The sequence below is a fragment of the Spermophilus citellus genome (assembly GCF_964194105.1).
Source record: "Spermophilus citellus genome assembly, chromosome: 14".
Taxonomy (NCBI): domain Eukaryota; kingdom Metazoa; phylum Chordata; class Mammalia; order Rodentia; family Sciuridae; genus Spermophilus; species Spermophilus citellus.
In genome coordinates this window covers 70,091,602-70,118,657 of record NC_138194.1, presented here as the reverse complement: position 1 = coordinate 70,118,657, position 27,056 = coordinate 70,091,602, and the positions used below count along the sequence as shown (strand labels likewise).

At 38.5% G+C, this 27,056-nt stretch overlaps 1 protein-coding gene across 3 annotated transcripts in view; it reads left to right on the top strand.

The window, feature by feature from the left end:
- Positions 1 to 27,056, top strand: part of NCALD (neurocalcin delta) — a 410,740-nt gene that overhangs the window by 214,145 nt on the left and 169,539 nt on the right. Inside the window, exon 3 of one of the 3 annotated variants that reach the window (XM_081266719.1) lies at positions 15,568 to 15,662. The exons of the other annotated variants lie outside the window; for them this stretch is intronic. The gene's annotated coding sequence lies outside the window, so the exon portion shown is untranslated. The remainder of the gene's footprint in view (positions 1 to 15,567; positions 15,663 to 27,056) is intronic. 3 annotated transcript variants of the gene reach the window in all.

Genomic DNA, 27,056 nt, shown 5'->3' with positions numbered 1-27,056 from the left:
TTGAGCAATTTCCTAAAAATTTTGTGGAGGCTCATTTTCTTCAACAGGGCAACAAAACCTATTCTGAGGATGTTGTAAAGATCCATGAACTTCTGGTGTGCTCCATACACAGTAGGTGTGGATGACATGGTGCCATCAGCTACTTTAAGTCTAAACGAGGCACTTTGGAAGCCTGAGAACAGGTCTGTTGAACAAGGCGATGATGGAGATGGGTGAGAACTTCTCAGAGTAGCAGTTCTTGGCCTCATAGGAAGACGCACTGAGTGCTGGCCCATACCTGTGCTTGGTCACAGGAGCCTCCCTCATTCCCTGATCCGTTCTTGGAAACAGCCTGCTGGGGGAGAGGTAAAAAGTAGGAGTGAAATCTGCCAAAGACAAAATTATAGCAAATTGAGCTTAAAGGTCTAACTGACTTTTATTCACAGCCCATATCTCATTCCATAATACGGAATGGGTTTCCAGTGTGCTGAGTGGAAGGGGTTGGCTTTATAGGCAAAGAGGGGAAGAAAAAGCTTAAGAAGGCAGAAATAATAAACGAAAGGTCACTCAGTTTTTTTTTGAAGCTACTGTCCTTATAGAGTGAGGGAATGTCCTTATCATGCAGGCTTAAGACTCAGGTAAAATGATCCCCTTTAGATTAGTTGCTGTGAATCTCTCTCTCTCTCTCTTTTAAACTGGCCCATTTCAGAGTTCAGTGATTACATGCCACTTACCAGGTGTGTCTCCATTCTGATCTTGTCTGGTTGGTCGGAGCTTAGTGCAGGAGCTAAATAATGGCCTTCCATAAATTTTGTTTAACAAACACATATATGCTGCCACTCTACGACTGACAGCTAAAGGTGATTTTCTCCCTTATTGTAACTGTTTGTGTTTCTGAGTCTCTCTTCTCCATTCAACTCTGTGGTCCTCACAGCCAGAGTCTGACTGGACTATCCTATTATCCCCAGACCCCTGTTGAGAGGGAGCTCAGTGCCTAATTACTGGTAGGTAGAGGGTTTGAAAAGATAGAAGATGCTGGAGTGGTATTGCACCAAATCTAACAACACAAGTGATCATATGAAGTATTTACTAGAACTCTGCACAAGTATGTTGTACACATTTTCTCTATTTACAAGAACATGATTCAGTTAAAGGGGAGAGGGCAACGTGGTCTGTGACCCTCCAAAACAACATTGGGAGGTTAGCAGCAGAAGAAATATAGGACCTAGGAAAGTTGCAACAACCTTGAAAATGATGGTTGTGGTGCATGAAAGGAGAAACAAACAAGGAAACAATCCCGCAAGCCCCAAGCATATAAAACTGGAAGAGGAATCTATAAAATCAAGCTTGATGCCAAAAGACAAGTTGGCAGATTGTAATGGATCATTGCAAATTCCTGCAGCCACCTGGTGTGTGATTTAACACTTCTCTGAGCTTTTGTTCCATGATATTTGGGGCTGAATTTATTCCCATTCCCTTGTCAAAAGCAATGTTTTTAAAAGGCTGGCTGTTTTCCTTCCATTCTTGTTTACACCTTGCCATCCTGCTGTTTACAAGATTGGTCTCTCACGCTCTGCCTGGGGTGTTTTCTATTATTGTGTCGCTAAAATTGCCAAAGGAGTTTTTTTTTTTTTTTTTTTGAGCTGCTCTGTTTTGAAGAATGGGGGAGCCATGCTGTCCTGTGGAATCCCAGCCTGGCATGGCATCTCCCCAGTGACAAAGGCACAGAGCTATTATGAACTTGTGACCAACTGTGAAACTTTGCACATTCAAGTATTTTAAATGCTTGAAAGTGCTATTGCGCATCTCATTATTAGAGATATGATATCAAGTACGCTCCTCACCAGGGCTGGGGCCTTGTGCGGGAAGGTAGTGTGAAAGGTGATTTCTTTTCCAAGTGAAGCTTGCCATTTTCTGTCCAGAACTGGATTAGAGATGATGAGCTATTGCTTCCCGCCCCTCCCCCTCTGCATCCCATCTTCACCTTGATCTGGTCTTTCTTGCCCATCTAATGATCCTGGGTCTGGTGATCAGGTGATGCTCTGCCTCGTTACCCAAACATGATGGCCCCTGAGCAAAGGGGAAACAGAAGCGGGAAATTATAGATTTGATCTTTTGAAGCATGGACTACAGAAAAGACAAGGGATTTGAATAGAAATTGCTTTGAATCTTGGCTTTAATTATAATTTTGGTGGCTCTTGGAAGCAAATGGCATGGCCCCAGGTGAAGTGGTAAGGCAGGTCCAATTTCCCTGGCCTTTCTGAGTCTGTTCCCAGCTGCATCATCTCAGGAAGCCTTCTTGCTCCTTCCCCTTCCACCCATCCTTCTCTGCTTCTGGTGCCTGTTGGCCTAGCTCAGATCTCGATTGGCCTTCTCAGGCTTGGTACTTCAGCTTTCTTTCCCTGTGTGCCCCTTTCTTCCCATCAGAATATCTAGTCCGATGTTGTCCCTTCAGGGATAAAGCTATCTCATTTAATACTAAATGAACATATATTAGGTCAGATGCCTATGCTGGATGTGTCTCCACGAGGGTGGAAGGAATATAAAAAAAAAAAAGCACAACTCACCAGGCCTCAGAAGACCTGGGTTTTTTAATTCCAGTTTTGTCACTTATTAGCAGGTGAGCATGGGTTAGGTGACTTCACCTTTCTCAACACCTATGTCCTCATCTACATAGTGGAATTGATGAGTCCATGCTAGCACATCTCAAAGAACACGAGACTTTCTCCTGCCAGGATTATTGTAATGCTCTAACGAGATGAGACAGTTGAAATCTCCTTATAGATAAGAGGTGCTATGCAAGTGTAAGGTAGGAAGGCAAAAAGGTGCCTTAGCCCTGCCCCAAAGGCATGGAGTCTTTACAGAAAACGATATAGTAAAAAAATCTTCAGCCAGCTTTTAATGTTTCCTATAACCACAGTTTGTCTGAACCTGCTTCCTTGTCCATTAAAAAGGATGCACTCAGACCCCACAGGGTACAGTGAGTGTTAGAGATACTTCTGGGCTTATGATGGGCGATGTCCCAGGAAACACCTCATAGGATGAAAATATCACAAGTTGGAAATTCTTTAAATACCCCTCACCTACTGAATGTGATTCAGCAACATGGAGCACTGCAGAGTGTGGGCTATTTCCTCTCGTGACCATGGCTGACTGGGAGCTGCGGCTCCTGGTTGCCATCCATCAGGGAGAGAGAACTGCTAGCCCAGGAAAAGATCCAGATTCAAAATTCAAATTATGTAGTGGATCGTTGTAGGTTCTCAGGCTTCAGGAATTACTTAAGCTTCAAATTAAATTTTCATTCTTTCTAAAAAAAAAAGAAAAAATTCAAATTATGGTCGCTGCTGAATGCAGATTGCTTTCACACTTCTGTAAAGTAGAAAAATTGTAAGTCTAACTATCCCCAGTCAGGAATGTCTGTAAATGAGAAGATGGGTATAAAGTCCCTGAGCATAGTGCTGTTTGTCACTTGGCATGTAATGCAGGGTTGCTATGCAATGCAATGTTACTTCTCTTCTCTCTTTAACATGCACTTTAAGAAGTGACTCTCTAGAGTATGGCACAAGAGTTTCTGCATACTTCACTACCTGTGTGTGTGGTAGATCCAAATAACTGAAAGTGGTATTAACATAGCCAAAAGGGATGATCTAATCCAAGACAACATTAAATAGATGGACATTCTCCAACATGGGGTTAATTACAGTGCTACTCAGGGCCTTGTTGAAATCCAGTGTCTCCGGGTGTGGGGTGGGGGATCAGAAATAGTGATCCTGTTTTTAATTAAAATTTTGATGTTATATTCTCCCTGTATATTTTTCATTATATTTGACTTTAAGAATATTTGCATGATTTTCTATGGTTTCTTTTGAGCCTTCCTAAATTTTATTCCATGGCAAGTATGATGCTCACTTGCCTGACTTCACCCTGCTGTTGCCCTGTACTACGCTGGGCAGAAAGTTCCAGAAAGGTCTTAGGTCCTCAAGCCCCGACTCCTTCTTTTCCCTGAATTTAGTTTTGATCATAATCTAGTGAAAAGAAAAGACTATACCAACTGAAATTTTGATGTTCTTTCCAGTTATGTGACTACAATGAAAAGTATACTTTGGAATGAAACAAAGTAAAACTTCATCAGGAGCTTGATTTAGATTGGGGCTTACACTCAGTAGCCCCCATCCTGGCTGCCTGTTTTAGGTCAAGTTTTATTGGCACACAGGCCCCCTGGTTTGTTTTTGTGTCATCCGTGGATGTTTTTGTGCTATAATGGCAGAACTGAGTCATTACAACAGAGAACATATGGTCCGAAAAGCTGAAAGCATTTACTATCTGATCCATTACAATAAAGGGTGGTGGACCTCCAATTTAGATTATTAAAGCACTCAGAAGTTCTTAGGTAAGAATGCATATTTGGTATCAATAGAGAAGTCCCAGTTGTTTAGAGATTTATGTACAGAGAATACAGGGGCTTTTACACACTGTTATAACCTTCTATCTGTAAGATGTTGGGATATGGGGAAGGGATTGGAGAAGCAGCAGTGGGTGGCTAGGGTTTCTCTGCATTGCTGGGAGTCCTGTTGAAGTCCAGCTGACATGAGATACTTACATGAAACTGACATTGTTCATAACTGGTAGTAAGCAAACATGGGGTTTGGGGAAAATTGCATTCATTTGCATCATCCATAAATGATTCATGCATTTAATCACTTCATTCTGTTAATGTTAACTTTTTAACTGACTGACTTCACTAATTCGACAAACATTTAGTGAGCATCTATTTATGCAGAAACTGTTTGAGTCATCTTCAAACTTCAAACTCCGTCTCAGTCTGAGCATGAGCAAAATGGAGATAGGAAAGCCCTAGAATCATATTCCGATGTTCATTGAGTTTGGGGTGCACAGAGGAGACCACTCATGGAAGGCTGTGATTGCTGGCTTGGGGAGCTTGGACTATAGCCATTATCTAGCAGGGAATTTGTTTGATCAAGGAAGTGGCATACCCTCACTATGCTTTAACTAAGGTGTCAATTAGTAGTCTGTGGAGGGTTGTAAAAGTAGATGTAGTAGGACTAGTTAAAGTCAGTTTCAGTAGCCTGGTAGGATTTGTAGTCATACAGAAATGATAAAGGCTTCATGTCAGAGGTAGCCATGAAAATGGAAGGAAAGACAGATCTGAGACCACGGTTTAGGGTGAAACCAACAAATATTCAGCCATTCGAAGACAGAGGGTTCCTGGATTTGGAATGGCTGAATGAATTGAGGTCGTTGGAGGCTAGAGAGGGCATTAATAAAAATAAAATTCAGGTAGAGGAAGCCGGGTTGGGGGGGGGAATCAAGAATAATAATTTCAGTTTTATATATAATGAATTAGAAGTGGTATAAAACACTTGGGAAAAAATGAATCAGAGAGAGAGAGATAGGCGGAGGGAAAGAAAGGAAGAAGGAGGAGGAGAAAGAGGAGTAATGGGAGGAGAGGAGGGGGGAAAGACAGAAATTGGCGCTAGAAATGAAGATTTAGGAATTAAGAGAGAAAAAGTAACCATTGAAGCCATAGGCATATGAAACATCAAGGGAAAAAGTTAAAGGACAGATGAACTCTGAATAAACAACTATGGTAAGTTGTGAGATAAAAGTGGGAAGCTCAGAAAAATTCAATTTCAGATCAATAAAGAATAATGTCTTAGTGGAAGGATGACCCATGCAAAATTTTAGACATATTTATAAAAAGAACTATATTTATTGTTGGCCTGAAATTCAAATGTAACTGAAAATTCCACATTTTTACTTGCTAAATCTGGCAGCCCTAGACTGCGGTGATTTATGTGATAACCGAAAGAGGAGAGAGTGGAAGAGTCTGGGAATGGACAGGCAGTTCCCAGGAAGATCAGGATGTTGTAGTGTCATAGAATCAAAGGACAGAATGAGTTTCAGGGGAGTGAAGTAGGAAAGTTGCATTTGGCAACTAGAAAATCAGTAGGCACCTTACAGAAAGCAGATGGAGAGCTGGTTGCAGGGAGTTAAGAAGTTAATAAAGGTAGAAAGATGGAACCTTCGTGTAGATCCTTCAATAGGAAGCATGATGTAAATGCAACCAGCAACAAAATCGAAGGTAGGTTTGCAGGATTAGTCAGGCTGGGTTGATTTCTGGCTTTGAGAAGAAGCCCAGAGAGGTGGTCTGAAGATAAAAGAGAAATGATGGGGAAGAGGTGAAGTGAGGTGTGGATGACATTGGAGGAGACCTTCAGGACATAGTTGGAGGAATTAACCTTTACATGGAGGATGCTCCCTGTTCATCCGCCATGAAGGAAGTTGGAAGATCTGGACAATGAGAGGGTGATTTTGAGAGTAGGGAAGAGAAGGAAGACTCTTTATTTCTATTTGTGATGAGCGTGTGCTTTTGAGAATGTATGTGATGAAAAAAGAATTGGGGGAGCAGAAGGGAAAGACTCAGGCTCAAAATACCACCTCTTTGCTGATTGTGCAGGACAGATATGATGAAGAGCTCAAAGGTGCTTATAATTCATCCAAGTGGGAACAATATGTTTCTCTCATCTTGTGTTTTCCTTCAGCTCTAGCAATCCATATTGATTCATAGCCTGTGAGATTGCCCACTCGAGAGGGGAAAATAACAGAAACAGAACTGAACAGATTTTCTCCTCTGTTTTATGAAACCAGGAGATTCTGGCTATAGAAGGATCAAAGTTGTTTATCTACGTCCCCAGTCCTGGAATGGGACAGCGGGAATGCCTGCTAGTAGGCATTTTGGGGGGACATGAGGAATTTCTCGTCTGGGTTTTTTGTCCTCCTCTGTGCAGATTGTGTCATGTGGGATTAATGGCTCTGCCATGTCACACTCTGCATGCCAGGGGCTCACAGATTCACATGTGACACATGTTGGTCTCAACCATCCTTCTGTTTTCTGGAAGCTGAGGTGGAGAGGCGGCAGGCTATTCTGCAAATGGCAGACGATGAGGTTGAGAAACTCAGCCCGCCATCTCTTAGCCGCTTCCCTGTCTTCCGGCAAGAGCAGGAATGTCCTCTGCAGCACGGAGAGGGAGGGAGCCATTTGCAGAGCTGTGGAAGCTTGGGAGAGCTGAGAAAGAGAAAGAGTTATTTCAAGGAGGGGGGGTGTTGCTGTCTGCCTGGGGAAGCTCTTCAGTGCCTCCACCTCCAGAGAACATTAACATTTCCAGCTCCTTCTCCACAGCCTTCTCTCTCCCTCCCCCTCTCTCCAACACAAAGGCACAAATGAAATTCCTAAAAGTAGAATACTGCTGTCTAGTTATTTTTAGTATTTGCTGTTAGTATTTATCAAGCTTTTCAGTGTTAATTTGTCCTCCCACCCATTTCTCTTCCTGCCTCTGTGTGCTGGGCTGAGGCTGGAAGGAGCACACATAAGAAACAGCTGGTGACCTCCTAGAAACATGTCCTAGAGAGAGGAGACAGGAACCTTCAAATCAGTCTCCCCCACTCCGTCCCTGAAGCAAAGGAGAAGGAAGGATCTCTATTCCATCAGCTTTGGAGAGCCACACAAGCACAAGGGAGAGTGAATCCATTAGAATGTCTAGGTGGTGTTAATGTCTAGGTGGCCCTGGTCAAAGAGTTGAGTCAGGGAAAAAATGTCATGTACAGATGTCATCATGAAAGTAGAAACGGGCCAGAGGCCAGGTAAACGAGTAGAAATCAAGGAGAAGCAGATGTCAGGGGAGAGAGAAAAATATATAAAAATCCATGCAAATAGTTAGGATTTTGAGAGAACTGAAGAGCTGGAGAAAGATGGGGTAGGGTTGACTTTGAAGAGCCAGAGGAGGAAAGCTCTGTGGCACTGTGGCATGCTGCGGCTTCCTGCTGAAACCCTGTTCGTTCCTGCCTCAACTACCTGTCCTGTCACCTGGAACCAGCCATGCTCAGAGCAGTGACATCCTTCCATAGAGAAACCCCCAGGATATGTTTTAACAGAGAGCTATTGCATAGAAGCAGGACCTTGTCAAACATGAGTCTTGTCAGACTGCACGGTCACTGGATGTCTTCCCTGCCCATCAATGTATTTGTTTCTTGGGGAGAAGAAAAGAATTGTTTTTTTTTTTTTGCATCTTAAAAAAAAACTATTGGTTTCATATTTGCATTCTTTAAAACTTTATTATCATTTTTAGTTTCTATAAAAATATAATAAATGAAATGAAAAGAAAAATTCAATGAAGAGGCTAATAGCAAAGTAAGCAGAGGAAAGAATCAGTGAACTGTAAATAGGGTCATAGAAATTACCCAGTCAGAAAAACAGAAAAAAAATAGGCTGAAAATTTGTAAAAATTTTAGAGAAAAGGAAAACAGCCTTGGGGATGTATGGAAATATAAAAATTATCTAACATTTATCATTAGCCTCCTGGGAGGAGAGGAGAAAGAGTGCAAGGCTAAAAATGTACTAGAGATTTTTCCAAGTTTGGCAGAAGACATTGGTCCCAATATATAAATGAAAAGACAAAGATAAAACAATGGATTTAAGAAAAAAAATATGTATATCGTCTATAAGAACCCCCCCCCCCGAATATAACAATAGAAAACAATAAAGCCTAGAGAATGCAACAACACTGTCAATGAAGAGACCTAACTTACATTTATAGACGCCACCCAACAACAGACTGGACATTACTTTTAAGCAGTCATCAAAAATATATTGTGATAAACTACAGAAAAAAATCTCAACAAATTTAAAATCATTGAAATCATACAGAATATGTTCTCAGATCATGATGGAATCAAACTAGAATTCTGTAACAGAAAATTGCCAACAGTTGACACTGAATTATCATCAACAATTATTGACTATTGGTGGGTGTGCATACCTGTAATATCAGTTACTTGGGCGACTGAGGTGGGAGAATGGCAAGTTCAAGACCAGCTTAGGCAATTTGGTGAGACCGTGTATTAAGATTAAAAAAATGAATAAGTATGGGGATGTAGCTTAGTGGTAAAGCATCCTTGTGTTCAATCCCCAGTACTCCCCTCTCCCCCTCCAAGAAAAAGCTCTGCTAAGTAATTAATTTGTGGACCAAAGAGGAAGTCTCAAAGAAAAAAAAATACATTGAAGTAAAAATACAAAATATAAAAATTTGTGACATTTGGTTAAAGCAGTTTGGAGAGAGAAATCTACAGCATGAGTGTAATACTTATAATAGAAAAGAGAAGTCTCAAATCAATAATCTAAGCTCCCATCATAAGAAACTAGTTTTTCAAGAAACTAGAAAGTAAGAGCAAAATAAATACAAAGCAAGTACAAGGAAAGACATAGTAAAGGCAAGAGCAGAAATCAATTAAATTTAAAAGATAAAAACAATAGAGAAAATAAAGAAACAAAAAGCTGTTTGTTTTTTGGAAAAGGTCAATAAAATTGACAAACTTCTAACAAAGAAAAAAGATATAAATTACAAATAAAATATCTAGAATCCAAAAGGGGATATTACAGACCTGCAGACACTAAAAGAATAATAAGGGAATACGACTTTATACATATAAGTCTGATAACTTATATGAAATAGACTAATTTCCAAGAGAGCACAAACTACAACTTACACAATGTAAAATAAACAGTTTAATAGCCTTATGTCTGAGGAAAATGAATTAGTAATTTAGAAACTTCCAAGATAGAAAATTCCAGGCTCCGATAATTTAATTGGAAAATTCTACTAAACATTTAAGGAAAAATTAACACCAATTTCTACAACCTCTTACATAAAAGAGAAGATAAGGAAACATTTTCCTAATTCATTCTATGAAACTAAGAATACTGTGATTCCAAAACTAGAAAAAAGTATATATCAGAAGAAAATTAGAGACTAATGACTCTCATGAATATAGATGCAAAAATCCTTGATAAAGTTTTAACAAATAGCATCCAGAAATATCTCAAAATAATTATACACTACAACCAAATAGGATTTATTCCAGGGATGAAAAGCTGGTTCAATATTTGAAAAGATAAATCAATGTAATCCACTATATAAATCTAAAAGAAAAAAATCACAATGATTCTAATTGATGCACAAAAATTATTTGACAGAATTCAACTATTCATGGTAAAAAAAATCAGAAAAATAGAAATGAAGGGAAACTGTATCATTAAATTGATAAATAATATCTACAAAATGCCTTCAGTGAATATTGTACTTAATAATAAAGAACTGAATCCTTTCTACATAAGATCAGAACAATGCATTAATGTCCTCTCTCACTACTCCTATTTAACATATATGTAAGTTTCACACAGTGCAAGTTAAGAGAGGAAATAAAAGTTATACTGATCAGAAAGGAAGAAATAAACTGCTCCTTTGATGGTCTACTAGGAAAATATGATGGAACCTATTTAAAAACACCTAGAACTAATAAGTGAGTTCAGTTAGATTGTTAGAATGTAAGATAAACATACAAAATTCAACTGTGTTTCTAAATTCTAGTAATGCACACATGAACATTGATATTAAATACACAATATCAGTTGTCATCACATATGAAATGCTTCTGTGCATTTCTATCAAAACATGTATTGGATTGGTGTGATGAAAAGTACAAAATGCCAACAAAAGAAATCAAAGAACATTTAAGTAAATGGAGAAACATACAATGTTCATGGATCAGAAGACAACTTGGTAAAGATGTAAAGTCTCCCCAAATTGATATTCAGATTTAGGTTTAATGCAGTTTTTACTAAAAATACCTGCAAGAGTTCTGGATATACATAGATCAAGATTATTCTAATATTTATGTGAAGAGGAAAAGAAACAAGAAGGTCTAAAACAATCTTAAAAAAGAAGAAGTGGGAGGAGTCACTAAGCCTGATTTCAAGATTTATCTAGCTACAATAATCAAAACTATATGGAATTAGCAGGGGAATAGAGACAATGATCAAAGGAACAGAATAAAGAATCTGGAAATAATTTTTAAATACTATAGCTAACTGCTTTCTTGACAAGTATGTATAAGTAATTTAATGGAGGAAAGAGCAACAAATGGTGCTGGAGCAGTTGGATATCCATAATTTAAGACAAACAAAAACAAAAGTCAAAATATATGTATCTCATATATTTAAATATAAAACAAAATTGTAAAACTTTTAGAAGAAAGCATAGGAAAAAAATCTTGAGGACCTATGAACTGCTGAAGACTTCTTAAACATGATCTATAATGTATATATGTGACTACATGAACAATATGATTCTGCAACATGTACACTCAGAAAAATGAAATTATATCTCATCTATATTTGATATATTAAAGTGCATAAATGCATTCTACTGTCATGTATAACTAATTTAAAACAAATTTAAAAATTAAAAAAAATATTTATGTGATACTTTTCATTCCACGGAATTCGTCTCAGCAATGAAAAGGAATGAACTACCCCATACATGTAACAACTTGGATGGATTTAAAAAACTGTAAGTCAGCTGGGCATGGTGGTACATGCCTTATAATCCCAGCATCTCAGGAGTCTGAGGCAAGATGATCAGGAGTTCAAAGCAGGAGTTCAAAGCCAGCCTCAGCAATGGTGAGGTGCTAAACAACTCAGTGAGTCCCTGTCTCTAAATAAAATACAAAATAGGCTGGGGATAGGACTCAGTGATTGAGTGCCCTTGAGTTTCATCCCTGGTACCAAAAAAAAAAAAAAAAAAAAAAAAAACCCACCAAAATTGTAAGCCAAATTTTAAAAATTTATCCAAAAGCCACATGCTGGATAATGATTTTTATTTTATTTGCAATTTTATAAAATGGCAACATTATAAAGATGGAGAATATATTAGTGGTTATCAGGGATAAGAAATTGGCACCCAGAGGGTGGGTGTGACTATAAAGTGGTAGGGAGATGGAGTTCAGGATAGTGATGGAACACTTCTGTATCTTGGTTGTTGTGGTGGTTTCATGAATCTATGCATGTGATAATAGAATAATAGAACTGTAAAAATATGTCTGCTTATACAAAATATTGTTTTATTTTGCTATTCTTGGATTTTATTTAAAAGAAAGTTATCACTTGTATATAGTCAACTGATTCTTTCTTCCATTCATTATATTTCTATGGTTCACCTGAGCTGTTGCATGTAGCTGTGATTTGATTTTCCCTCTTATCTAGTATTCCATTGTATAAACGTGATTATATTTATTTCTTTGTTCTCCTGTTGATGGACATTTGTGTTTTTGCTCTAATCTTCTTCTTGTCTCCTGGTACAAATATGTAAGTGTTGGGCTGGGGATGTGGCTCAAGTGGTAGCGTGCTCGCCTGGCATGTGTGCGGCCCCGGGTTCGATCCTCAGCACCACATACAAACAAAGATGTTGTGTCCGCCGAGAACTAAAAAATAAATATTAAAAAAATTCTCTCTCTCTCTTTAAAAAAATATGTGTTTCTCTAGATGTTTCAGTCTTTTTGTGCTGCTATAACAAAATATCTGAGACTGCGTAATTTATAAATAACATAATTTTCTCATAGTTTGGGAGACTACAAAGTGCAAGATCAAGGTGCTTGCAGGTGCATAATCTATGGGGATCAGTCTCCACTTCCAAGATGGAGCCTAGTTGCTTTAGCCTCTGGAAGAATAAGTGCTGTATACTCACATGGCAGAAGGGCAAGAGGGTGCTCTCTTGAATTTGAATCCCTTTTCATCAGTGTGTTAATCCCACTCATGCAGACAAAGCCCTCATGACAATCCTTCCAGTATTAACTCCTTAATACTGTTGCATGGGGTGTTAAGTTTCAACTTGAAGCTTGTAGGGGACACCATCACTCAAATTTTAGCACTAGAGAATGCAGGTAGGGGTTTGCTCAGGTGGAGGGTGTGTGAGCATGAAACTTCATAAGATAAGGCTAGTTTGTTCCTAGTGGTTAAATCAATTCATCCCCCACCCACCGTAAGTTTAATTTGCATTTTCATCTGTCCATTCGCCATTCTTGTTTTCCCTCCTGTGACATGCCTGTCTGATCTCTGGCTTATTTTTCTATTGTGTTGTCTTTTTATGACTTATTTGTAGCATTTCTTTATATAATCGGCATATTGGTCTTTTGCTCATTTTACATGTTGCAAACTCATCTCGGATATTGGCTTGTCTTTTTGACTTCTTTATATAGTTAGTACCTTTGTGCCTTAAGAACTCCTTTCCCATTTTGAGGTCAGAAGATTTTCTCTTGTATTTCCCTCTCAAAGCTCAAGCTCTGTGTTTTTCACAACTAAATCCTTAATCCTTCTGGAATTGATCTTTGGGTATGGTTTCTCCTTGGGTTGGTAAGTCATTCCAACCTCTATGAGAGCTCTGCTATCTTTTAACAGTTGAGAGAATGAGAAAATCAAGGAAGAAAAGTCATCTGCAGCAAGGTTTGGCAAGATGGTTAATTCCTCCTTAAGTAGCCTTGAATAGATGATGAGATGACAGGTCTCCTTTGCTGCAGCCAAGATATTCTTGCATCATCAATTTTTCGAATGTTGGAGTGTCACATGTGAGAAAGGAAAAAACAACCCCTGCCCCCTAAGTAATGGATCCCCTCTTAGCATTTGAATTTGGCTTAGATCATTTAAACAAGTTATTTGCTGGATTTTTTTAAGTATAAATTCAAAATGCCAGTATGTAAAGAATTCAGAAAATAGGTTCTGCATTTGGAGAGCAATGCAGTTTAGACGAGGAGTCAAGTGACCTGGGTTTAAGCCTTGATCTGTCATTATCTGGTTGAGAAACCTTTCTGTATCAGTTAGGATTATGTTCAGTGGGCTATAACAAGAATCCTTCTACAGTGGCTTAATCAAAATGAGTTTTTTTTTTTTTTTTCTCAAATAACATACCCAGAACAGGTAAGGCTGGCCCTGTGTAGTGTCTCCTTTCAGTTTAGGTTTTATAGCCTGTAGATTTTGTTTTTGTGCTTGTTACTTCATGACTACAAGACAGAGCTCTTCTTCCAGAATTGTATCAGTATTTCAGGCATGAAGAAAAGGAGGAGCAAAGACCAAACAGTGAATGCCAAGTCCCTTTGAAAGAGCGTTCCCAGGAGTTCGACCTAGTAATGTCTGTTTGCATCTCTAGAGTCAAAACTGTTTCACCTGCCCATCATTTTCAGCTACAGTTTTAAGCATGGAAAATTCCATCTCTGAACAAAATTAAGGCTCTGGAAGGAAAAAGGGTAGACTGAACATTGGAGAGGCAACTAACAGTATCTGTCCCACTGTCTAAGCTTCCACCAGGGATGCCTGTCCACCTCTGGAAGGGTTGTTTGGTAACAAAAAGGAAGATCGAATGCAAGAGTACTTTATACACTATTAAATACATTTCATAATCAGAGTGGAAACTATTTTCTCAGAATATAAATCCAATGATAATGGTAAGATCTTCTGAATCCCTTGGGTAACGAGTATCTTTTGAACCTTGGTTTATTCTCTTTCAGACATCGTGTGATAACCAAGAATTAGCATCTTTGTGGATACACACGCTCAAATATCAGTCTCCAGAATATTGTGGAGCACTGTTGTGGTGGATATTTACTGATCTTTCCCACCTTTTTCCTTCTTCAAAGACCCTTGAATGTTTTTCCATGTGATTTCTGTTTATATTAACTCTACCTTCATCTCCAAGGATAACCCTGGAATAATTTAAGCAGTTTAGCATGCTAGACCCCAAAGAATAGTGATTGATTCAATGATGGGCTACTTGAGGGATCTCAGAACTTTTATTGGGTCTGTCATGAATCTGAAATCCTCTTGGATGATATATCTATATGTATCTAGATTTATATCCATATCTATGTCTATATAATCTTGAAGTGCTGCAGCCATTTTTTGTACCAAGAGGGGAGTAGCCTGAGGATGAACTCAGTCCATAGAGAAAAACCTGTGCTGTGAGAACTATAGAAAATCAAATGATACAGCAAATTTCCAGTTTCCCAAACTAACCTTATTTTTGTTATTTATTTATTTATTATTTATTTATTTATTCTAGCTCAATGAATCAGAATATATCCTCATTTTGTTATTTATATAAGTGAATTTGAATTTTGTTTACTGTTACTTATAACCAAAAGATTGCTAGATGAGAGTTTCTATATATTTTCCAGGATATTGTAGTATTCTGATCTATTATTTATTATTTTAAATAAATTATATATTTTAGAGAACATATTAACACATTATATATGTACATTATGTATATATGAATATATGTATGAGAGTATATATATATATATATATATATATATATATTTTTTTTTTTCTGAATTAAGGCTGTAAGACCTGAATGTAACAAAAAAAAAAAATGCTTATTTCTCCCAATAATTAATGGTCTGCATAGTATCTGTCCAGAACATTTAAGACTATAAAATGTGGGGTCCTGATTCCTGTCCTGTTGAGGACTCTGCTTATTACTCCTGTGTTATAAGATTCATCTCTGTGTCCTTTGAGCCAAAGACTAATAGGGTTGAGATAAGACAGTGTTCTTGTAGGTGTGTTTCCTGTTTGTTGTTTGCAGAGGCAACTACAGAAGAAAAAGGGGTAGCAGCCTTATTTAATTTTTTCCCTGGGTTGTGAGATGTTCTAGCAAGGCATTCACTAACCATGAGTAATCTCAGTTTAGGTCTGTTGACCTGCTGGTGACCTGCTGGTGATAAAATCTGCGTGGACCAGTGGAGGCTCTGAGGTCCGAGACACTGTGTGACTGCTCACTGTGAGTTGTTTTTTACCTCTTGAAATGCCTGGGTTTTAGATCATGTCAATTATGATTGAAAACGCAAAGATGTTATATCCTGGCTAGGTTGTGCATTCATGCTTGTATAGAACATAAGCAAATAGAAAATACTGGCTTATGTCTGTTATGGAGTATCTGTTTTCATTTTTTACCTCTTGGGGAATTTGTATTCCAAAGAAAGCTCTACACCCCTTCTAATGTTTAGAAATATTCCTAGTCTCTTCTATGGCAACTGATTAAAAGAGAATGTTATTTAAGTATCAAAGAGATTTCCTAAAATAAACAAAGCAAGAGATATGATAATGAAATAAAAACCTGGCTTGTTGCTTCCTGGAAAAAAATGAGTAGCATGTGCTTCCCCTTACTTTACAATCTATTCGTTCGGTTTGGGAAATGGAAGAGAATTCTGTGCAGCGAGGAGATGGGATGTTTTCTAATTCAGAGGAGAGTCTTTTGAAAATCTATTACAGTATAATTAGGGCAGCAGCAATAGCAATAGTAAATTTCCTGTTAAGATAGGAACATTATAACTTTCCTAATTTGTTGCTCTCAGTCTCCAAAGCCATCTCATTGAATACTTAGGAAATTGGCTTTTTAGGAAGGGAAATCTACTGGTATATTAATTTCTTGGAAATTTTTCAAAATAAACGAATGCCCCCAGATAAGAGCCAGCCAAGATTTGTAGGTGAAGCATAATGGCTTAGGCCTTGGGAATACTTTTTGTGCCTGTTGAAAACAAAGCATAACTATAAATCTAACATTTTCTTGGCTAACTAATTGTATATGAGGAACAAATGACAAAAATAAAATAAATGGGAACAGGAACAAAACTTTCTCTTTTTTTGAGTGTGTATATTTTGCTGCTATTGCAGGGAAGGAAGCTAAGTCAATGTAACATGAAACTCAAATGCACTTAGCTCTTCATGCTACCTCTGTTTCCCCCATTTGGTCTCCATGGTTTAATTAAGTATTCCACAAGCAACATGGTTCATCTGAATATAACAAGAAAGTGAAAGTAAAAACTGTTTATTCCACATCTGAAGGGCTAGTCCTTTTAACGAAATCTATAGGATAGTAATAAAATGTTTGAAGTCATGTTAAACAAAATCGAACATTTTTCCTTGGTGACACTGAGAACCCTTTTGCCTTTCTTCTGGGTAGAAGGTCATGATAGAACTATATGTATAAACAGGCTAAGATCAGGCAGCCTGAGAAATGCCTTGTTCTTGTGGAATTTGGTTGGAATTTGGATACCATGACCGAGACATGGCAGTAGCCACCAGACCTTTCTGACATCAAACTAAACTATAAGAGGCTAATACGGGTCCTTGTTAAAGACAAGAAGCTGGAATGAGATCCAACACGAGAACCCTCCCCCTTCCATGGAGGTGTGCAGAATATACACATGCTATGGGCTTCTGTCCTTCTCGCCCCTCCTCCAGCATCCAGGCTCCCCTTCTGTGCCAGTGACCACAGGGACATGTGATTCCTTCTGTAGATTCCTCTCTAGAGTGAGCCCCAAATAAGCCCTACTTCATGTCTGGTTTATGAGGAGCAAGGAGAAGTCACAAGAGTTCATGGTGCACGCTCATAGGATCTGCCAGATGTAAGGAGGACAATGTCTTGTTGAGGACTGTGCATTTTACTCCTATGGTACAAGACTCACCCTTGAGTCCTTTGAGCCAAAGACCAATAGGGCTGAGATGAGTCAGTGTTCTTGTAGGTGTGTTTCCCATTTCTGTCCATTTCTGTTCCTTTCTTGAGAAAGCTCTTAGAACAGGGAAGAAGCCACTCTGGGGTGGTGGCTGCTGACTGGAGAGAGCAGTGGACAGGGGGAAGAATTTGTCTTCTTGAAGAAAGGTTAGGTGTAGGCTTCCTAACTGGGGCTTTCTAAAAGAATGGCATAAGTCAGCAAATAATCCCCAAATTTCCTGGGCTTTAGGGAATGTTATGCAGGAAATTCAGGCACTCTAGCAAAAACAGTCTAGAGGCCAAGAACCAGCTAAGAAGGGATGGGAAGATACATGTAAAGCTGTCTTAATGTGACGTGTATGAATAGACTCCAGGTTTATGATTATTACTGAGATCCTGTTGCTTGGGTGTCTCTAGCATCTCCATTTCAGGATGTTACTTTGGAATTACATTTTTCTATAGTTTTCTGCATTAATAAACTCTTTCCTCCTCTTAAAAATAATGAATGTTTTAATCCTCTTAGCTTGAGAGCTCACTAACGTTTTATTTTTTGTCTCACAAATGCCCCTGCATCACTAAGCATCCATTTGTCAACAGAATACCTTTCATTCAGGAACCATAATGGAGAGAGATTATCTCAGAGACTGAGAACATAAGACGCCAAATATCCAGAGGATAATTAAAGTCTGCTTCCAGATGTTTTCAGATATAGACATAGAGACAAATACTGATCATCCAAGTAATTGATTTCCTGTCAACCATTTTCCACTCAGTCGTGTTTTTAATGACAAAAACTAATAAATTCAGCAGAAAAGCAAACACAAATTGCTTTTCTATTAATACACAGCAAAAGAAGAGTAAAGAGGTAGTTATTTCCCAGAAATTTTGCAACATTTTCTTTTAATGCTATATAGACACAGGAGGATGTAGTTTGCAGGGATAAACAATGACTTCAATTAACCTAGTACCTCAAGGAAAATGATAGGGCATGATATGACCCCACAATAACAAATTGTGTTCCTAGAAACATAATTCATTAACATAATTCAATAAATATCAATTGAGTACTTGCTATGCGACAGGCACTGTGCTAGATGATGGGGAGATTCATGGGGACAGGAAAGAGAGGCATCTGCCTACTGTTGAGTAGGGTGAGATGGGGAGGGATAATAATCAAAATATCACACAAATATGTTTTATAAGTGTAGTAAGTACTCAAATGGAAAAAAAAACCAACATAAAATAACAGAGATTATCCCTAGGCTCATTGGGGATCAGGGAAGGCTTCTCTCAAGAATTCTGAAGGAGATGAAGGAGAGAATGCTATGGGCAAAAGCCCTGAGGTAAACAGAAGGAGCATGGAGCTTACTAGGTGCGGAATCCAAGCCAGAGTTGCTGGTAAGCAAGAGGAGAAGGAAAGCTGAAGAGGAGTTAAGGGCCAGATCATGAGGCTAGGTAAAGAATGAATGAATGAACGAACAAATCTGAGTAGCTCATAATAAGGAATAAGTTCAATTGGCTCCTGCTGTTGATGTTAAAATTAAAGGAGTTTGCAATTGTATGATGGCAGCTGTTATACCTCTGGAGAAGCTATTCATTCATTCATTCATTCAGCCAATAAACACAAGGCAAAACCCCTACAAATTCTAGTAGGCAGACAGTATGCCAATAAGCAAATGTTTTATAGTAAATTTTTGTTCATGAATAAGTAGTAAATGGAATTTAAATATATGTTTCATTGCACCCAAGTGTGGTTATGCTGTTAAATAAAATAAAGTTATGTGTCTTAACAACCCTGGGAGGAAGCTCAGGACAAACATCCTTCATAGCACTCAATTCTCAATAAGAGACTTTGAAGAAATTCCAAGAGAGGAAAATATGAGAGGGAAACTTGCAATGTTTATTAATTTATTCTTGATTTTGAGGCTCTGGTGATGCCACTGTCTCCTTGCCTCTCTCCGGAGTTGTAGGGAACAGGTAAAAAAATGAGGAGAGCAACATACGTCTTTATAGGAAAATAACTGAGCCTAATACCAATTGAGAAGGATCTGAGAGAGCAATTCAGAGTGTTCTTATTATTACTACAAGAAAAGTTTGGTATATCTTATCAGACACTTAATATGGTGTATACATTATGTATATTTGCCACCTCTAAGAAAGGTTCACATCTTACAAGCAATGCATAACTTTAAGGAATAGGATTCCTTTTCCAAATTCCCCAAAGCCATTATCTGTTGGTGCTTCTTAAAAATCAACAGTAACTTTTCATGGATGATAATAAATCCCTGGAACCTTGATTGTGGTGTATTAATGGGCCTTGATACTGTTGCAAGGGGCTGTTCTGTGCAATGCCGGATGTTTAGCAGCTTCCCAGTGCCAGTAATATATGACCCCAGTCATGTTCTCTGAAGATTAGGTTTGAAGAACTCCTCATGGCAATGTGTGCAAATCTGCATAGAAATTGTTAATGCTGTTGATGAAATTAATCAGGATCACCTTCTATCTATGAGGATCACCTTCAGGCCTTGGTTGCAAAAGTCACAGGGTTTGATATAAGTAGCTAATTATAGCAAAGGAAAGCAAAAATAATTATCTGTTTTAATCTTCAGGAACTTCTTTCTGACTTTCACTGTTATGAATGAAAACATAGATTATGTCTCTATATGATGTCTTAGTTTGTTCAAGCTGCTATAAGTAAACTCCATAAATGTAGTGACTTGTAAACATCAGCAGTTTATTTCTTACAGTTCTGGAGGCTGAAAAGCCCAACATTCATTGGCAGGTGAGGGACTGTCTCCTGGTTCATAGATGACGAACTATATGGCTATATCCTGGTTATATCCACACATGGTGGAGAGAGTGAATGAGCTCTCTGGGGTCTCTTTATAAGGGCACTGAATCTCATTCACAAGGTCTCCGCCCTCATGACCTAATTCTCAAAGGCTCCATGTATTTCCTAATCTCATCACCTTGAGATTTAGGTTTAGGATTTCAAAGAACGCATTTTGGGGGAAACAAATCTTCCAACCAGACATATGCTAAAAGTCTCAGTTTGAGAGGAGTGATGAAAACGTTGGTCATGTGCTTCTTTACCATAATTTTATTCAATGTGGTGCTCTTTTCATTTTAGACCAGATAATTCTGTTGCAAGGGGCTGTTCTGTGCAATACTGGATGTTTAGCAGCTTCCCAGTGCCAGTAATATATGACCCCAGTCATGACAACTGTCTCTAGACATTGCCAAATGTCTCCTGGGAGGAACAAAATCACCCTCTTTTGAGAACCACTGCCTCAGTACGTCATACTCAGTGACTCATGATGATGAGTTTTAGTTTTATATTATAGTTTCATTGCAAATATGTCCAATTCTAAATATATAGCCTTCAGTTCCATCGTTCTTACATCATGATTAAAAATAATATTATGAAATATATCAAAATAGATTCTACTGTCATGTATAACTAAAAAGAACAAATAAAAAATATGATGAAACCAATATTAGGAGACTAAATAATTAGATATTTACTTAACCAAATATATGAAATCTTAACATAATAATGTGTTTTTCTGGGGTTTATACACTTTGAGAGCCTGGTTTCATTTGTTAAAACTTATATAGAGTTTTACCCTCAAAGTTGAAAAATTACACAGTGGTTCAACTGTTTTTTAAATGTTACATTTGCAAGAATCTTAATGCTGCAAAAGACTCCAACTCAGTCAGCTGCAAGAATTAATGGCATTTTGGTGACACATAGAAACTTAAATGAGGCACATTTAATGAGATTAATTCTAGTTTTATAGAAAGCTGGGAACAACAGAGAGGGGAAAAATGTGCTGCTTTTGCGTCTTTTGGTGACGATACTTTGCATTTTAGTGTAAGTTATTATAATAGTATATTGGTTTAATGTTCCCTTAATATCTGCAGTTTAATCAAAATTTCTGAAAATGGAAAGAATGTATTCTCTCTGTTACTGTAAAGTTAAGGAATGACATTCCAAAATCACTTTAATCACACATGATTAGATCTTCTAAAGAGTATTTTACTATGTGGTGGTGCTTGGGGAGGCTAAAGATTGTATAAGTTTACTAGACAGATGACTAATATATGACACTATCAAGAAAACTATTTTTTAAATTTCTTTTTATTATTATTATTTATCTCACTTAAAGTCCTTCTGCCTCAAAGCATTGCCTATAGTTCAAACGAAGCTAATATTATTTGTAAAATAGGGCTTTCTTTTGTGTCACTTCCATGTTCAGTAATATTTAAGAATGTTTCTCTTTCCTACAATGCTTTGAAAACTCTAGACTAGAGCTTCTCAAACTCTAGACTAGAGCTTCTCAAACTCTCTGTGGAAAGAACTAGACTTTTTAAAAAAAATTTCCAGTTTGTCACAAGGCAGTACATGTCTTCCTGTCCAGAACTTGTACTTAAATCCTGCCACATGGAACTTGATTGCCAAATTCAACCACATCCAAGCCATTTTGCATAGTGTTCATGAGGCAAGTGCAGCTGGCCACAGATTTGGACACTGCAGAAATGCCCAACTGCTGTCTATGTTTTTAGACTGTTACCTGCAATATTACACTTGTCTTGTTGCAGTCTGATGAGACTGGTCCTTGGACACCACATGAACTGGCTCTGCCCTAGACTATGAGCTCCATGAGGACAGAGCCTAGGTCTACTTTTGTTCATGATCATAGTCCCAGCACCTGGCTCTGTCACATTGTAAACACATTAGGTACGTGTAGAACTGATTAGTCTATAGGTAAAAGCACCTGCCTCCACAGTAGCTTGGATCAAATCTTGATCACATTATAGCACTGACAGGATTACCATGCCTTAACTACAATAGAAAATAGAGGGCTGGGGATGTGGCTCAAGCGGTAGCGCGCTCGCCTGGCGTGCATGCGGCCCGGGTTCGATCCTCAGCACCACATACCAACAAAAGATGTTGTGTCCGCCGAGAACTAAAAAAAAAATAAATATTGAAAATTCTCTCTCTCTCTCCTCTCTCTCTTTAAAAAAGAAAATAGAAATGACACTTTCAGACTAATTTATTTTAAAAATCTGTACTCTTTAGTGTAAAATCTACTATCATAAAACATAACCCTCACCCCTAGTACTGGCATGACTTTTATAAGGAAAGAAAACTTGATCAATAATTTCATTTTCTTTCACTAGATAGTTGCAAAAACCCATTAATTCAGTTCACTTGTTCAAGCAAAGTAAGAGGAACTTAAAGGAAATCTAAAATAATGAGCCAATAAATAGCAATATTGAGAGAAACCTTTTCCTAATGCAACAATCCCCCTCCCTCCCCCAAAGAACCCTTATATTTAATACCAAAATAGCTTCCTTTGATGCCACTTAAGGGGATTGAAACTCTTGAACAGTCTGAAAATAAGAATCATATGGAGTTAGTTGAGCATTTACCACTGTGATTTCTACTAGGAAAAACACCTGAGACAGAAGTAATTTTTTTTTCAAAACCTAAAATGTAAGCAAATCAGAATAAATTACTTGACAATTCTGTGTGAAAATTTATTTCTAACCTTCAGCAGTTCAAGAGTGCTTTTCTAAGTGGTAAGAAGTTGAAGCTGAGCACTCCTTTATTCATTGACTATTTCATTATATCTAAAGTTAACAGCCAAGAAAAACAAAGACATTTACTATATGTTTTCCCACCCTTATTAGCCACTTACTTTTCCATGGAACATTTGTTATTTCTGGGAAACATATGGCATATGACCAGAACCATAATTAATAACAGTTTGATGTTATAGGAATTCAAAATTTAGAGATTTCTAGCTTCATGAGATCCATAACTTCCTTTAAAATAGAAAAGTAGCAAGTAGAATCCCTAAGAGTGCATTCTGGAATCAGACTTTTTCTTCTTTACCAACTGCAGTCTTGTTTGGATGGGGGGGTATTTGAAGACTTTTAAGAGTTGGCAGAGAACCCTCAGACTTTCCAACAGGAGATTTTCCACTGAATTCCCATACATGTTCCAGCCAGGGAACACAGAATAATAACTTTTGCATTGTGTTGGAAGCCGTTGGTTGCCAAGGCTGATTATGCAAAGAAGTAAGGTAAAGCATCTCATCCATATCCAGATGTAGTTTCCCTCATGTTACTAATGCAGTTATTAAGGACTGGAAATGCAAGATTGCTTAGCAACACACATAATAGTTTGCTCTTTTGAGCAGCAGCAGTCACAGGTGGTATGTCTTATAAATGTCCTGGGGGGGGGGTATTTTCTTTTTCCTTTCCATTGAACATTACTTGTACCCATTGCCATAGGATTAAGCAAAGAGCTTTTATTATGGCTTCAGGCAGTGGGTTTGGGTGTACTCCCTGAAGTACAGGGATCATACCTGACATTAGCCCAACCTAGAACCAATAGGAAATGAGGCTATATTGAAGGAAAAGCAGTCAAGAATTCCTACAGCTCTCACAACCTGTATAAGGTTTCTAGTTTTCACTGCCGGTAAGTGTATTTGGTGGTGATGTTGCCCCTGTGAGATGTGGGAACTTGCTGTAATATTGTTCAGGCTTCTTGTTTTGTTGGCTCTGGGACTCCAGGATGCAACTAGATACCACATACTAACCAAAAGGGAACAGCATTCCTATTTCCTCCTAATGAAAAGGCAACACTTTGGCTAACAATGGTGCTAGCACTCCCCGGGCATTTTTGCTTCACTGTGTTATGATGAGAACAAGTGGGCATCTGGGAGAATTTGCTCTGGGTGGACTTCTGTCCCTACCCTCCTTTCTTCTTCAAATTAGACTAGGCTCTGTACGTCTGAGAATCCTAGCTTTTCTCTATTATTTTCCTGTTCACAGCTTCTGTAATCATCCATCCTAGCTTGATCTCTTACATCCTGGTCTGCTCTGGGAAGAGCAGGAATATCAGGGTTTAGGACCATCTTGTAAGAAAGACTGTCTCTAAAGATGCTTCAACAATTTTGAGAGGAAAGAGGGCCCGACCTTCCCTCATAACAATAGAAGAATCAATTCACCCCAGAGGTAGTCATTCATCCTGCAGGGGACAGATGTTCTACTTGAGACTTCCACCCAGTGATGGATGCCTGCCTGACCCCAAGACCTGTGGAGGTGCTTTAGGGTTCTGAGTGAGTGAGCAGAAGGATTACTTCTCCAGCCTTCACAGGGCACTGTTCTGAATGTGTACGTCTTTCTCACAGTTTCAGTTTCCGGTGCTTTCCACATCCTTGGCTTTATTTTTGTTTTGTTGTGTCCTAGAATCACTAATTAATTATTGACCCAGTTCCTTCTGTGCACTTGCTAATTGGATGTTTTGAAAAATTGCTTCAATAGTAGAGAATTAAAAGGTTGAGAGGTGCTGGGAGAGACAGAGACCACGGTGGTCATGGAAATCCAGCAGAAGTCATCCAAGATAGCTGTTACCCTAGTTACCAGGAGAGACGGAGCATTTGGGGTAGAGGGGTTAGATGAAAACCATATTTATAAGGAAGAGCCGAAAGGGACAGGGTCTACAAGAGAGCCTATTCTCGAGAACCTTTGCAAGAAGGAAGTCGTCTGAAGTGTGAATTGGCTAGAGAGCACTTAGTAGCTGGTGCTTCCTGTTGGGAAGTGGGGTTACCTCAACACAGGGTGAAGGACCAGGACTTTGGGGTCCAATATACTGAGATCTGTGTCTGGACTCATTTACTAGTTGTGGCACTTGGAGCAAATGGCTTAAACTCTCTGAACATCCAGTTGTTCATCTGTGAAATGAAAAACAACAGTACTTGTGACATAAAGGTTTGGAAAGGGATAAGTTGGTCAGATCACCTTGAATGGAATCAGTTGGTTACAGTGTCTAGACCACTTCCTGGCACATAGCAAACTCTTAATGCTGGTTAGCCATTTTATTACGCAAGTATGTTGTTGATTTTATAATGCAATAGTAGTTAAACATTAATATAGGTAATTACTTAGCCTGGCACTCCTCAGGTTTGAGATACATTGTAGGAAAGTCATTGTTCCTGTTTCTTCCTCTACATGGTCTTTCTGGCCAGTTTGTTTTCTCCCCTTACCTCGTTCTCTCCTGTATTTGGGAGAGAAGAGGCATTAAAAAATTGGGTAGGAAAAGTGCAGCTGTTTGGTGGGGACTTTGGGTTGTTGGGCTATAGCGGAAGTGTGGGAAATGCTGAAAGAGGCCACTAGACCGCAGCTGGCCAAGTAACTCCTGGAAACCATTCCCAATGTGTTTTTGATCATCCTGGGCCACTACTTACTTGGCGTTTAGACATAGGTGATTTGCAGTTTCAGATTCTAGTTTTTCTCCTATTAAAATGTAAACCTTCAGCATGGCTGAGATTTGTGTTTCTTATGTTCACTATTAAGTCCCTAATGTCTAGTTATTGCTGTCAGCTGCACCTTTGGGCTGACCTACTGAATGTACTCACACTGGCCTACAAGACCCAATAATCTCCCCTACCCTGTGTTACCTCTCTGAGTTTAATCTCTTTCCACTCTCTTACATGTAACTAGATGTAATCAGGAAGATAAGACTTGTCAGAAAGACTCCTTCAGCTGCAATAATATTGAAGGAAGATTTAGAATGAGTAAAAGTTGGGGTTTAAATTCTAGTTCTGCTACTATTCACTGGGGTGCTATTGGGCCAATGGTGGGATGTCTCTAGGCTTTAGCCTCCAAACTGAAAAAGGATTGGACCAGGGTGCTTCTAGTTGTAGACCTAATGACAGCACTGTCCTTGGTTATTTGATTTATCCATTCAGAAACATTTCTACAATTTTTTGGTCCCTGGTGTGAAATTGTGACTCCTAACCTGGTGAATCATAGGGAAACAGCTGCTTTCCCACCCTCAAGGCTTTGCAAAGAAGGAGAAAGGGTAGCCAGAAGCTGACATCACATACATCCTTCCCAACTCCAGGTCATTTCCATCAAACAGCGTTTCCTAATCTTAATCACTGAGTCTATCACCATGATTTTTACCATACTGTGTTCTATGTATACTATTTTTTTAAACTAATATCTTCTTTTAAACCACCCCCTCTTTATATTTTAACTTACACTTGCTCCAAGCAGTAATAGCTGTAAAATTGCAGATTGGTCATGCCAGCTATATTTTTTCTAATGCACATTAAAATAAATACATAGCCACAATCAACCAGAACTATGTGCAATCCAAAAATGTCCTTCAGTGGCAATCATGGGATGCATTTCACATTTTGGGAAATACCTCCATGAAGTCGAAGGGCGTAACACTGGGTAGAACCCTGGGGACTCCATTGCCATTGGTGTCCTTTTCCTAGTGATATTTGAGCTTGAGAGGAAAGGAAAACCCATCCTTCTCAAAGAAAATATTGGGGATCCCATTCTAAACCATTGGGGTTATCTACTTTTGGAGGGGGGTTTGCAATGAGGTGTGGAAGTGACTAAGCCTTCTATTTTGAGGGAGAAGACAAAGGAAGATGGAAAGAAGAAAAAAAGGCATTTTGCTGGCTGAAAAAAAAAAATAAGAATCAACAGCAGATGAAAGGGTTGGAAATAAAGAGAAAGTAATTGGAGGAAGAGAGCATAGTTGAACAAGAAGAGGAGTGGTGGGAAAAATGTTGGGGAGAAATACATCTTCTCAAAGAAGCAGAGCATTAAATGGGAGGCAATCCAGAAATTTCTGGATGTCCTCAACTG